The sequence below is a fragment of the Ranitomeya imitator genome, chromosome 5 (genome assembly GCF_032444005.1).
Source record: "Ranitomeya imitator isolate aRanImi1 chromosome 5, aRanImi1.pri, whole genome shotgun sequence".
NCBI lineage: Eukaryota > Metazoa > Chordata > Amphibia > Anura > Dendrobatidae > Ranitomeya > Ranitomeya imitator.
The window spans coordinates 162,640,589-162,654,893 of NC_091286.1; the positions used below are offsets into that span (position 1 = coordinate 162,640,589).

The following is a 14,305-nucleotide window of genomic DNA, read 5'->3' on the forward strand; positions in this document are numbered from 1 at the left end:
GAGCACGTTTTCCCTTCCAAGTCTTCACAGACCACAAAAATTTGGTGTACCTGCAGACAGCTCAGCGGTTGAATTCTCGCCAGGCCAGATGGTCCTTGTTCTTCTCCCAGTTTCATTTCACCCTCCATTTCCTTTCTGGGGAGAAGAACATTCGGGCCGACGCTCTCTCTCGCTCCGTTGTGTCATCTGCGGAGGAGGAGGAGGAGCCTCGGCTTATTGTCCCCACCGAGAGCTTGAGAACTGTGGCTCCGGTTTCGCTGGAGTCTGTGCCCCCGGGCAAGACTTTTGTTCCATCCAGTTTGCGACCGGAGGTTCTTTCTTGGGCGCACTCGTCCAGGGTGGGTGGACATTTTGGTACTAAAAGGACATCTGAGCTACTGGCGAGGACATACTGGTGGCCGCATATGGCCCGTGATGTTGGGGAGTATGTTCGGGCGTGTGTCTCTTGCGCCAGGAACAAGACTCCTCGGCAACGGCCAGCTGGTTTGCTTTATCCTCTGCCCGTGGCGGACAGGCCCTGGGAGATGGTCGGGATGGACTTTGTGGTGGGCTTGCCCAAGTCTCGTAACTGCACCATTATCTGGGTGATCACCGACCATTTTTCCAAAATGGTGCATTTGGTGCCTCTTCCACGGCTACCATCTGCACGGGCATTGGCTGTCTTGTTTATCAAGCATATCTTTCGCCTACACGGTATGCCAGACAAAATTGTTAGTGACCGGGGTCCCCAGTTTGCGTCTCGATTCTGGAGAGAGCTTTGTCGTCTACTCAGTATTGAGTTAAATCTCTCTTCGACATATCATCCAGAGACGAATGGGTTGGTTGAAAGGGCCAACCAGACCTTGGTCACATATCTGCGACATTTTGTTTCTGCCAGGCAGGATGACTGGGCATCCTTGCTACCGTGGGCAGAGTTTGCACTTAACAATGCCGTAGCCGACTCCACCGGTCAGACTCCATTCCTCTTAAATTACGGCCAGCATCCGCGTGTTCCTGTGCCCATGCCTGTGTCTTCCGCTGACTCCAGGGTGGGAGACTGGGCTGTGGAGGCACGGGACATTTGGGATCGCACGCAGGATGCCATTCGGGCCTCCAAGGAGAGAATGAGGTTCTCCGCCGATGTTCATCGGCGCCCCGCTCCGACCTTTGCCCCTGGCGACTTGGTGTGGCTCTCCGCCCGTAACATCAGGCTGCGAGTTGAGTACACTAAGTTTGCTCCTCGCTACTTGGGTCCCTTCAAGGTTCTCAAACAGGTTAATCCCGTGGTCTACCGTCTGGCTCTTCCTCCACGCTTGGGTATCACCGACACCTTTCACGTATCCCTCTTGAAACCCGTATACATGTCCCGGTTTTCCGAGTCATCTGCCGGGACATCGGGTTCGTCTACGGAAGATTATGAGGTGAACGCTATTTTGGGGTGCAAGGTGGTACGCGGCAAAAAGTTCTATTTGGTGGATTGGAAGGGTTATGGCCCAGAGGACAGGTCATGGGAACCTGCTGAAAACATTCGGGCCCCACAGCTCATTGCTGCCTTCGAGCGTAGCGAGGCCCAAGGAGGGGGGGGGCCCTAGGAGGGGGGGTAATGTTAGGTCTCGAGTTCCCACTTCTGCACAGGGGGAATCTCGGGCCGTCTCCACTGCGGTCTCCAATTCCTATCCAGCCGCAGTGGAGTCTGCTCAGCAGGGACGTCGGTCCCAGCGTCTTGCTCGGTCTCGCTCTGTACAGAGAGTTACTGCTGCTTCTTCAGCTCCTGCCATTAAAGTCAGTGCTGGTCAGCAACGAGCGGACTTCTCTGGGACTAAGTCCTTGTTTGCGCACACTGAGCATGCCCAGGGCAAGATCTCCCGTTGGAGATCGAGGGTCATGTGCTCAGGCTCTGCAGCGCATTCCATTGGTCCTCTTGGCAGGTCTTGGAAGGGCAAAGTTTCTGTGGCCGCTTCCTGTCCTGCAACTATATAAACTGCGCATGACCGCACGGCCATGCGCTAGTGTACAATTATTATGTGTGTAATAAAAAAACACAAGAACAAAAGCAGTCCAAAAAGTCCAATTATATGCAAAATATCAAAAATGTTTATTAAGAATATAGGTGAACAGACAGCAGGGAATGGATTCCCCATGATAGCCTCAACACATCTAGAAAGGGCACAGATAGGTGTGCAGCAGAATATCCCATACAAGGCATAATATACAGCCCATTCAGTAAGCACATATAACAGTCAAGTGACATGCATCGCTATAAAGCATAAACATATGAATGGTACATACCCGTAGATAAAGATAGTGGTCACTGCGCACACCTAATCGCGCCCACCCCAACGCGCGAATCAGGGGCATCTGGGGGCTATATCTTGGATCTGCTAGTACAAGCTGACACCCCTTGAGAAAGGCATCCGCCGAAACGCGCGTTGGGGTGGGCGCGATTAGGTGTGCGCAGTGACCACTATCTTTATCTACGGGTATGTACCATTCATATGTTTATGCTTTATAGCGATGCATGTCACTTGACTGTTATATGTGCTTACTGAATGGGCTGTATATTATGCCTTGTATGGGATATTCTGCTGCACACCTATCTGTGCCCTTTCTAGATGTGTTGAGGCTATCATGGGGAATCCATTCCCTGCTGTCTGTTCACCTATATTCTTAATAAACATTTTTGATATTTTGCATATAATTGGACTTTTTGGACTGCTTTTGTTCTTGTGTTTTTTTATTGTATTCTGAATTGCAGTCTGTCCACTATAAGTCCTTTTCCAGTGCCTGAACTCTACGATTTATGATCTTTGAATATTGATTATAGGCGCTGGTATGTGTTTTCTTTCGTATAATTGAATTATTATGTGTGTGTGTAGATGGATGTATGTCGATGGATGAAAGCTCCTAAGTATCCCTCCCTAGAGTTGTTGATTGCTGGCGGATGATGGTAGCTCTCTAGCGCCCGACTATCCATCTCTATGTTACAAACATCACAGCGTCCTATAGCTGTGCCTGCCAGTACGGCGCCGTGCGCTTGCCTTGCGCTTTCCATACCCAAGCCTGGGTGGTTAGTGGCGTCCGTCAGTGCGGCATCGCACGCACTCTTGTGCTCATTTATTACTAATAAGGTTCATTACACACCCAGTTGCGGTGTTGTGCCAGCAAGGGTCTAATCGGACTTCAATCCCTTTCGGGGTTAAGTTCGCTGACTACTTGCTCGCGCTCTATGTGCGGTACCGCGGTCCTGTGACTTAACAGGATCGCTTTCTTCACGTTGGGTGAGGTTTAACCCACGTGTTTATACTTTTAGTACCGCCATATAGTCTGTCATTCACTAGCAGCGGGTTTTGCCTGCACGGTGGACCCCGGACTGCGAACGCATCTATATCATCTTACTTGGTGCGTTCCGCCAGTCCTAACATAGTGTGGATAAGCCTTTCTATTCCGGCTTCCAGATCCTCCTTGTTCACACTGACGTCAGCTGTGGGTCAAAAAACATAACATTAATAACACAGTAGTGTCCCGATGTGTCTTTGCTTCTGTGAAGGAAAAAAACAAAACTGTCAGCATATATGGCAATATTGACTGCGGGGGGGGGGGGGTGTTGGGGGTGAAAGAGGGGGCCTGCAACCAAATCAAAATCACTTTATTGTGGGAACCTACTAGGATGTTGAGGCACGGAGGGCACTTCGGGATCAGAGTCCGTGTCGAATGCCTCGTGCTGTCGGCGGCGGCGCTGTTTCTTTGCCTCTGTGAAGGTTAAAAAAAAAAGGTCTGTCAGCATATATGGCAACACTGGCTGCCGGGGGAGGGGGGAAGAAGAGGGGACCTGCAACCAAATCCAAATCACATTATTGTGGGAACCTACTAGGATCTGGAGGAGTTGAACCTGAGGGCTCTGGGACATCAGAGGCGGTGTGTGATGCCTCGTGGCGGCGGCGCTGTGTCTTTGCCTCTGTGAAGAAAAAAAAAAAAAAGGTCTGTTAGCATATATGAATATATCAAAAATCTAATATTGCACAGGGGTAAAGTAGCATAAATCATATAACGCCCCATAAAAATCTATTTATTTCAAAAATATTAAAAAACCACCAACCTGTGGTTTACCCAAAATATCACAAAAAACACACCATGAAAAAACTGGTTGGGAAAACTGTTAACCCTACGATGGTATCTATACTGGTACCTGCCTACCTGCGGGGGTTGGCGCCCTAGGGGAAACATTATGGTGCCCCCACTCCACGGCGGCTGGCCCTATGGTCCCTATTGAACCCTTTAAGATCCCAGGTCCCACTACCCAATCGTATATCTAAAGGAACCCTTCACAACTATACATAAACACTCCTATATAATAAGGGTTAACTAGACCCCAAACCGTGCCATAAAAACAATAAGGAACATGTAAGAGAGGAGATACATAGATAAATGAAAGCAGCCTTGGAGCACTTGATTTCTACTCCACTAAACATACAATATTCTCATCAACAGACTGCAAACATGCTCTTCAGTCATATATATTGATATGCTGGTGAGTGTGTCTCCACATAAGGACGTAATTATTAGTATACTCATCAAGCCACAGCATGTCATCCTCCTCTCCCCAGTACCGCCTCAACGCGTTTCGCCTCGTCGGCTCATCAGGAGGCCCTGATCAACAAACATGTGTCCCGATGATAGCAGATAGGGTTGAATAAATGATGCTGTTACCTCTAATTTAAAGGATCAGTCCGGGCTGCGGGGACCTCCAATATCCGGTCCAATATCTGATGAGCCGACGAGGCGAAACGCGTTGAGGCGGTACTGGGGAGAGGAGGATGACATGCTGTGGCTGGATGAGTATACTAATAATTACGTCCTTATGTGGAGACACACTCACCAGCATATCAATATATATGACTGAAGAGCATGTTTGCAGTCTGTTGATGAGAATATTGTATGTTTAGTGGAGTAGAAATCAAGTGCTCCAAGGCTGCTTTCATTTATCTATGTATCTCCTCTCTTACATGTTCCTTATTGTTTTTATGGCACGGTTTGGGGTCTAGTTAACCCATAGTCTATAGGAGTGTTTATGTATAGTTGTGAGGGGTTCCTTTAGATATACGATTGGGTAGTGGGACCCGGGATCTTAAAGGGTTCAATAGGGACCATAGGGCCAGCCGCCGTGGAGTGGGGGCGCCATAACGTTTCCCCTAGGGCGCCAACCCCCGCAGGTAGGCAGGTACCAGTATAGATACCATCGTAGGGTTAACAGTTTTCCCAACCAGTTTTTTCACGGTGTTTTTTTTGTGATATTTTGGGTAAACAACAGGTTGGTGGTTTTTTAATATTTTTGAAATAAATAGATTTTTATGGGCTGTTAGCATATATGGCAACACTGGCTGCCGGGAAAGGGGACCTGCAACCAAATCCAAATCACATTATTGTGGGAACCTACTAGGATCTGGAGGAGTTGACCCGGAGGGCTCTGGGACATCAGAGGCGGTGTGTGATGCCTCGTGGCGGCGGTGCTGTGTCTTTGCCTCTGTGAAGGAAAAAAAAAAAAAAAAAAAAAAAGGTCTGTTAGCATATATGGCAACACTGGCTGCTGGAGGAGGGGGGGGGGGGGAAGGGGACCTGCAACCAAATCCAAATCACATTATTGTGGGAACCTACTAGGATCAGTTGTCGTTGACCCGGAGGGCACTGGGACAGTTGACCCGGAGGGCACAGATCCAGAAGAGGCTGTGCGGGATGCCTCGTGGCGGCGGCGCTGTCTCTTTGCCTCTGTGAAGGAAAAAAAAAAAAAAAAAAAGGTCTGTTAGCATATATGGCAACACTGGCTGCTGGAGGGGGGGGGGGGAAGGGGACCTGCAACCAAATCCAAATCACAATATTGTGGGAACCTACTAGGATCAGTTGTCGTTGACTCGGAGGGCACTGGGACAGTTGACCCGGAGGGCACAGATCCAGAAGAGGCTGTGCGGGATGCCTCGTGGCGGCGGCGGCGCTGTCTCTTTGCCTCTGTGACGGAAAAAAAAAAAAAAAATGCCTGTTAGCATATATGGCAACACTGGCTGCCGGGGGAGGGTGGGGGGGAGGGGGGACCTGCAACCAAATCCAAATCACATTATTGTGGGAACCTACTAGGATCTGGAGGAGTTGACCCGGAGGGCTCTGGGACATCAGAGGCGGTGTGTGATGCTTCGTGGCGGCGGCGCTGTGTCTTTGCCTCTGTGAAGGAAAAAAAAAAAAAAATAGGCCTGTTAGCATATATGGCAACACTGGCTGCCGGGGGAGGGGGGGGAGGTGGACCTGCAACCAAATCCAAATCACATTATTGTGGGAACCTACTAGGATCAGTTGTCGTTGACCCGGAGGGCACTGGGACAGTTGACCCGGAGGGCACAGATCCAGAAGAGGCTGTGCGGGATGCCTCGTGGCGGCGGCGCTGTCTCTTTGCCTCTGTGAAGGAAAAAAAAAAGTTCGGTCAGCAGTTAGCTGTGCCACATAGTACTTTTCACCGTTCATACTGCCCCATAGCTGTGGCACATAGTGGCTCTGCAATGTTCAAACTGTCCCATAGCTGTGCCACATAGTGGCTCTGCAACGTTCAAACTGCCCCATAGCTGTGGCACATAGTGGCTCTGCAACGTTCAAACTGTCCCATAGCTGTGCCACATAGTGGCTCTGCAACGTTCAAACTGTCCCATAGCTGTGCCACATAGTGGCTCTGCAACTTTCAAACTGCCCCATAGCTGTGCCACATAGTGGCTCTGCAACGTTCAAACTGCCCCAAAGCTGTGGCACATAGTGGCTCTGCAACGTTCAAACTGTCCCATAGCTGTGCCACATAGTGGCTCTGCAACTTTCAAACTGTCCCATAGCTGTGGCACATACTTTTGGGTACCTGCGTACTGACCTCTGCGAATCTCCTGGCGAAGCTCCTGCAGGCGCTCTGGGCTTTTGGACTTGAGATCGCCCCATTTTTTCACAATCTGGGCCTTGCTGCGAGTTATCCCAAACCGCTTCCTGAGGCCCTCAGACACCACACGGACAACTTCCTCCTTGTGCTGGTTGCGGTGCAGCACCAGCCCTGTTGTTTCGTACTGCATCCGATCCATTGTTCCAATAAGGAACTTGAGCTCTGGGATGCCCATAGGAGGATCACGGCGACTGGCAGCCATTATCAGGATGTCAGGGAACCAAAACAAGCTAGCGCAGGCACGCCGGAACGCTGTAACGTCATCACGCCGTCATAGACCACGAGCGTACATTACGTGCCGCTCCGGCGTTATATAACCATCCTTCGAACGGCATTTACTATGTGCGTTCCTTCCGTACCGCTCAGCCGTCACAAATGTGACGCTGTCCATAAACGGCAACGTTATTGCGATGCCGATCGCGCGGCAGGACGGCGGAGTCAAGCTCCTCCTCTGGTCGTTGCCGTTCAGGGTCATTCAATCTAAAATGGCGGCGAGATTGCGTTCTGCTCCTCTGGGGCAGCCAGAGCTCCTTTTTTTTGTTAGCAAGATGGATGCCCTGGATTATGAGGGTCTGGAGAGTCGCCCTGCCCACCCAAACATCCACAAGCGGGAAGTGCTTGGCCGCATTAGCAGAATGATGAAGAGGAGGTTTGGCGTCCGCCGCAGTCAGCTTCAGCTGCGGAAAAAGTGGGCTGACCTCCGCTACAAAACGCCACAAATTTTTGCTGAGTTGCGTGCGGAGGCAAGGCGAGGCAAGTACTAGTATGGGGGGATTGGGAGATGCACGCTGTCAGGAGGGGGGGGATTGGGAGGGAGGCTTGCGCTCATGGTTGCCAACGTGACCTCAAATGAATTTAAAAACATGCCCCGTTTTTGTAAAATTTAGTTATTTTCCAAGCAGAATATGCGTTGTCCGTGAGAAAACTTGTCGGGTTCCCTAATCTCAACCACCATCTTGAAATTATTAAGATGTCCGTAATTTTTAGTTTCTCAATTTACCAAAAATATTATCGGAGGAGGTTGGCTTACTGATGAAATAATACGTTTTCCAAAGACAGGCAGACCATTGAACACCAGAGCCCACAGAAATGTCAGAGTATCGCACCCCTGTAAAGTGTGATCTCTATTTTATGTTTCAGTATATTGTAAGCTTTGATCTGCAGCACTCAACATTTGTGTGTAAACATTGCGATTCTTTACTTTAGGTGTAGAGAGACAGCGGCGGCAAGTGATACCAGCCATTGCCACCAGTACCCCATCTTCTGACACCAGTGGGAGCCCACAGTCCGGGACATCACGTAAGTTCACAATCATTGATTGCATTTTTTTTAACATCATACGGGACATAACAGGGTAGCTGAAATATTTGAAGACATTACCGGCGCAGTAATGACCAGGCGGCCTACCACACCTCCACCATCTGTTGCGACCATGCACCCTCGCACCCCTGCGAAGTGTGATATAAATTTTCAGTTTCAGTATATTGTTAGCTTTGATCTGCATCACTCTACATGTGTTTTTAAAGATTGCGTTTGTTTACTTTATGTGTAGAGAGACAGCGGCGGCAACGTATACCAGCCATAGCCAGCAGCACCACAGCATCCACCACCAGTGGGAGCCCAGAGCCCGGGACGTCACGTAAGTTAACAATCATTGATTGCAATTTTTTTGTACCTGCATACGTGTCATAAGAGGGTTGCGGAAATATTTGAATACATTACAGACGCAGTAATGACCCAGCGGCCTACCACGCCTCCACCATCTTTAGAGAGCAGGCGGCCTCGCACCCCTACACCACCCTCAACACCTCCCTTCCACCACTCCTCTTCCTCCCCCAGGTCGGCGGCATTCTCACCAGAAGCTAACATACGTAAGTGACGAAAACAGCGAGCGCTTCCCAACGGCGTGTTCCATAGTTAACCAGATCTGTTATTATTTCCTTTTAGGTGCTGCAGCAGTGGCCAGATCTCTGGGATGGGAAATTAGCAGCTCTGGTTCTGGCAATGAGGAACCGGCGTCCCTTCTCCGTAAGTATCAAGATAATACGAGTGGTTATCTGCGGGATGTCACAATAGACAACTAAAACTGTAAAATTTAATAAAATAAACATCGCCCTGTGGGGCCAGACCAAACTGAAATTTACAACACACTAAATTTGGTCCTGCCCCAGAGGTCGAGATGTATTTTCAGCGGAATCAACGTTAGTTCTCCAACCTCTTCTATCCACAGAACCGCCCACCGTGAGAGAGCTCATGGCGAGACAATTGCGCCTGGAGCGGACAGCAGCGCTCCTGCAGCAGACAGCAGCGCTCCTCCAGGCTCAAGTAGAGCAGCAGGGCGTGACGCTGCGACACCTGTTGGGGCGTGGAAGGAGATAATTTATTTTTTTTTTTTTGGTTATGTAATATTTTGTTGTTAAATAGTTAAATACCAAGAAATTGTTACAAAAAAACAAAAAATCTTCGCATTCTTTCTTTAATGTTTACCGAGCTATAAGGGTTAACAGCACCATTTTATAGGCATCTCATTTAAAGTAATTTAGAGAGGTTTATATGATTTAAAATACGATTATGTGTGGGTAAACCATTGATTGGGTGCATGCATGGCAGAGCTTGAAATGGAAGGAAGTCGCCATTTGACTTTGGAATGCAATCTAGACCGATCGCTGTAACGTACTATCCCGTCAATGGGGATTATCGAGTCACAGGACACCTTGACGGAATAGGACGTCATATGAGTTGCCCACTTTATCTAAACTGAACAACCAAGAATTACGGGAGTAATAAATACAATTTAATTTTATTACACAAAAGACAGTGACCTACTCGCCATATTAAATTGTGGACACGAAAGCATAACCTACATATTGTTGAGTAAACAGCAAAGCAAAAAGAAATATTTTTTTATACGGCGCGATCCTGCCAGGGTACAGCTCCAGAACCATTAAAGTACTGACAGTATTTTTCGCGACAGTCCCTTGCATCGTCTGCCTGTCTGCCAGATCCAAGTGCTTGAAGAGCTGTTAAATTATCAGGTTGTGTACGCCATTCCCCGGGCACAATATCTCCGGTTCTTGGGTCCACTGCATCAATAAACGAAGGAGGAGAATAGGAGCTCGTATCATGACGTCTCAGGAAATTATGGAGCACACAGCATGCCAAAACCACTAAGTCTATAGACGGCAGCTTCAAGTTGATAGCTGTGTGGAACACTCTAAACCGATTTGCCATAATCCCAAAGGCATTTTCAACCACACGACGGGCCCTCGACAACCGGTAATTAAAGATTCTGCGCTCCGGTGTGAGTGTTCTCTGTGCAAATGGCTTCAGCAAATCTGGATGAAGAGGGAAAGCTTCGTCTGCGATGAAAACAAAATTGAGGTTTGCTTTTGTGTCTTCATTTAGCGGCAACTGCAGTTGATTGTTCCTCAAGCTTTCCCCAAATGAAGTGTGTTCAAAAACTCCACCGTCGGAGACTCGACCATTCATGCCAACATCCACATCGACGAACTCATAGTTCGCATTGACAAGGGCCATGAGGATCACACTGAAATATCCTTTGTAGTTGAAAAAAAAGGATCCAGAGTTGGCTGGTTGCGTGATGCGCACATGCTTTCCATCTAATGCACCACCGCAGTTTGGAAACTGCCACAGCTCATCAAAATCGGAAGCAATCCTCTTCCAGTCATCAGCCGTCTTGGGAAACTGCAAGATGAGAAGGAAACATGTACAAATTAGGTCAAATATATTGTTGTGCACATACACTCTCATGTGGACATCCTAGAGTGATTGAGGCGCAGTATGGATTAGTATAACAAAGTCAACAACCCTGAGTATGCAGGCAGCCATTTTATCAGATGGCTTCGGTGACTGAGAGGGGGTGCTAAACAATATATCGAAATTATATAATCAATAAAATAACGTTGGGAGCAGCAAATACAAGAAGGGTGGCGCAGGGTTGGAGCAGCACATATCAGAATGGAGCCGCAAAATGGTTGCATCACATGTCAGAATGGAGGCGCAGGATCACAGCAGCACATGTCAGAATGGGGGCGCAGGATGGGAGCAGCACATGATAGGATGTAGAACATATACCAATAGAAATGCGCGCAACCAGGGCGTAGAACGGGTTAAATAGCTAGTATAATATATCGACATAACACAGCAGCCAAAAAAATATAGTAGTACCTCCATATAATGCCTTAAGCTGTGCACAATGGCCTCGCATGTCTCCGGAATCACAACGCTCAGGAAAGGTCTGGAAACAGCTGCGGAAAACTGCAAATCCTGAAGAGACCTTCCTGTTGCCAGGAACCGCAGTGTCACCGCCAACCTTTCATCCATGGGCACGGCTGCACGCATCGGCGTATCACGCCTTTGTATGAGTGGCGTAACAGCAGACAGTATTATTTTGAAGGATTCCTCTGACATCCGAAGGTAGTTTCGGAAATCATGAGGGTTATTGTCACGTAACTCTCTTATGAGACCCATGTGTGACAATGTGGATCTTTTCTGCAGCCAGCTCTGGGTCCACATGCGACGTTTTCGTTTAGGACGTCTCTCCTCTTGGAGACGTGCTGCCTCAAACACCAGGGCAGCAGCAACAACAGAACTCTAATCGGAAGTGAGCATAGTTCCTAAAAAGAAAACAAACGTACAATAAATACATGTGCTTACAAAACAATGTTTTGACCATTGATCTAATAACTATATATGTTACTACTGGCATTAAATGGGGCAGTCAACCATCTCGATCTGTAAAAGGATTAATTAATTGGGCCACGCTACAGCTGTGTTCCTGAGGTTCTCTGGCCTACCCTACTCTCCATAAAGGAACAATCGACCACACTCCAGCGTTTATCCCCGTTGAAGCACAACATCTGCTACGCTGTAGCGTTATACATACCTTTTGCGGTAAAAGTCTGTAGTTATAGTAGTTATAAAAGTCCAGGGAATCCAGCGAATTTAGGAGTTCTGTTTCCAGCACGTGCTACAGAGAGAAATGAATAGAGCGCTCGACAGCTCCGGTTTCATCCGCTGGGAACAATAGTCCTTTGTTTGTCGAATGAGCGCACAGTATTGTACCGCCCAATCAGCACACGGGAGGTGGAGAATTTAGCGCTCCTACGTAGCCAGCTCCTCCGCCCTTTACATCGTATACAATATCGTGCACACCTTTGTTACGCCATGCGATCATGCCGCCACAGCGGGACACTAGACGACGAAAGAAAGTTTCAAACGATGTGCTACGACTAGTGTTGAGCATTCCGATACCGCAAGTATCGGGTATCGGCCGATACTTGCGGTATCGGAATTCCGATACCGAGATCCGATATTTTTGTGATATCGGGTATCGGTATCGGAAGTGTAAAATAAAGAATTAAAATAAAAAATATTGTTATATTCACCTCTCCGGCGGCCCCTGGACATCAGCGGGAGGATCCGGCGTCCGGCACGGCTTCTTTCTTCAAAATGCGCGCCTTCAGGACCTGTGGAATGACGTCCCGGCTTCTGATTGGTCGCGTGCCGCCCATGTGACCGCCACGCGACCAATCAGAAGCCGCGACGTCATTCCTCAGCTAAAGTCCTAGAATGAGCGCCTTCTAGGACCTGAGGAATGACGTCGCGGCTTCTGATTGGTCGCGTGGCGGTCACATGGGCGGCACGCGACCAATCAGAAGCCGGGACGTCATTCCACAGGTCCTGAAGGCGCGCATTTTGAAGAAAGAAGCCGTGCCGGACGCCGGATCCTCCCGCTGATGTCCAGGGGCCGCCGGAGAGGTGAATATAACAATATTTTTTATTTTAATTCTTTATTTTACACTTTAATATGGATCCCAGGGCCTGAAGGAGAGTTTCCTCTCCTTCAGACCCTGGGATCCATGAGGATACATTCCGATACTTGATGTCCCATTGACTTGTATTGGTATCGGATATCGGTATCGGCGATATCCGATATTTTTCGGGTATCGGCCGATACTATCCGATACCGATACTTTCAAGTATCGGACGGTATCGCTCAACACTAGCTACGACGTACGATTCACAGCGGGGTCCCTGATCGCAGGAGCGTGTCACACACTGCGATATCGTAACTATATCGCTCGAACGTCACAAATCGTGCCATCGTAGCGATCAAAATTGCACTGTGTGACGGTACCCTAACACCTGGTACCACAGCAAGTCAGGAGCCTGGGGCTGCCAGAGAGATAGGACAGTGCCCATGAAAGGTTCAGGTTATCAGCCATACAGGTTGAGAATATAGACACTGAGAGGACTCGTGCAGAGCTTCAGGCAGCAAGGGTTAGATATACAGTGCAGAAGGAAGCCTCCAAACCCAGGCTGCCCGGACCCCACCATCACCTGTTACCTGGACCCCAGACTGTACCTGAATTCTACCAGTAAAATGTAAAGGAAACTGCTATCCCTGTGTCCTGCAATTATTTCCTGCACCCCACCGTCAATCATCCCTCTTACCAACTACACCGGGAGCGCTGGGGATCAAGCTCTACCTGTGGGGAGCTATACCATCTAAGCTGCAAAACAATCAGCCCCAGAGGGCCCCTTTTAGCAGCGTCGGCCACCCCTGGCCGAATACCACAGGTGGCTTCACGAACCTTACTACTAGTGTTGAGCCACCTCCCCAGTGTTCGGGTTCGGTTCGGTTCGTCGAACAGGAACGTGTTCGACGAAATGTTCGTCGAACGTTCGACGAACACCGTCGAACCCCATTGAAACCAATGGCAGGCAAACACAAACACATACATACACATGGAAAACACATAGAAAACACCTTAAAAGGTGTCCAAAAGCTGACAAACTGCTCAGAAGACACAACAAACACATGGAAAAGTCACAACTACCTATAGTCATGCGAAAAGAAAAGAGGTGGAGGAGTAAAAGGAGGAGGAGACACAGATATAGGTATGTCATGCCCTTCTAAAATCAAGAAAGGCTTGAGTAAAAACGTAAACTCACTCTACCAACACCCAGACATCTTGACAAAAAAAAGAAAAAAAGAAATATCTTTATGTAGAATGGCAGCGGGTCCATTCAGAACACTTTCCTTAGAAGATGTAGTGGTACCCCCATTGGGAGTTGTGCCAAAAAATGAACCCAATACATTCAGACTAATCCACCATTTGTCATATCCAAGGGGCAGGTCAATAAACGACAACATCGACGTGGAACCAAGTACAGTACTATGTACTGTACCTCCTTTGACGAGGCAATCAGGCGGGTCAAGAAGTTGGTAAGGGGCACCCTAATGGCCAAAACAGTCATTGAGGGGGCGTTCCGGTTACTACCTGTGCCTCCGAATAGTGTCCTCCCATTGGGCTGCTTCTGTGAAGGAGCATACTACAT

At 48.6% G+C, this 14,305-nt stretch overlaps 1 long non-coding RNA gene across 1 annotated transcript; it reads right to left on the reverse strand.

Moving 5' to 3' along the window:
- Positions 1 to 3,398: 3,398 nt before the first annotated feature.
- LOC138680591 (uncharacterized) lies at positions 3,399 to 3,920 on the reverse strand. The gene is made up of 3 exons (XR_011321673.1): positions 3,848 to 3,920; positions 3,643 to 3,729; positions 3,399 to 3,460 (listed from the first exon to the last, which is right to left on the reverse strand). It is a non-coding gene; the product is annotated as an uncharacterized lncRNA (long non-coding RNA).
- Positions 3,921 to 14,305: the final 10,385 nt, after the last annotated feature.